This window comes from Arachis duranensis, chromosome 1 (genome assembly GCF_000817695.3).
Source record: "Arachis duranensis cultivar V14167 chromosome 1, aradu.V14167.gnm2.J7QH, whole genome shotgun sequence".
In the NCBI taxonomy this organism is placed as follows: Eukaryota; Viridiplantae; Streptophyta; class Magnoliopsida; order Fabales; family Fabaceae; genus Arachis; species Arachis duranensis.
In genome coordinates, this window is record NC_029772.3 from 67995410 (window position 1) to 67996146 (window position 737).

The window sequence follows — 737 nt, forward strand, 5'->3', positions numbered from 1 at the left end:
GCTTCTTGGTTCTTTGTTGTCAATTCTTGGTTCTTCATCATTTTCTCCATGAGCATCTCTAGATTGGTGATCCTCTGGGAATCTTGTGAGATTGGTTTGTTTTGGGGTGTTGATGGATGATGATAGGTGTTTTGATTTGTTGGGTGGTTATTGGGTGGATAATGGTTAGGGTTGGGGTAATTATTTTGTGGTTTTCTGTATGTATTTTGGTTAGTGTTTGGCTGGGGGTTGTGGTTTGTGCTTTTCCAATTGTTCTTACTTGAATTTCTTTGCCATGGTTGTTGGTTTTGATTATGGTTGTCACCCCATTTGAGGTTGGGATGGTTCTTCCAAGATGGATTGTAAGTATCACCATAAACTTCATTTGTTCCAGGATTTTGGTTGTGCATGTACTGGACTTGCTCTTGCTGTTGCTCCTCTTGAGTTTCTTCACTTTGCACCCAAGAAGTTGGTGGTTGGCTTGTGGCACTCACTGATGCAACTTGCAAGCCGTCAATTCTTTTGGCCATTTGCTCAAACTGTTGTTGAATCTGCTGCTGCATTATCTTGTTCTGAGCTAGAATTGAATCCACTCCTTCCAACTCCATTACTCCTCTTCTTTGTGATGGTTGGCGTTGTCTTTGATGAGCAAAGAAATATTGGTTATTGGCCACCATATCAATGAGGTTTTGAGCTTCCTCTGTGGTTTTCATGAGTTGCAAAGAGCCTCCAGCTGAATGATCAAGTGCTTCTTGAGC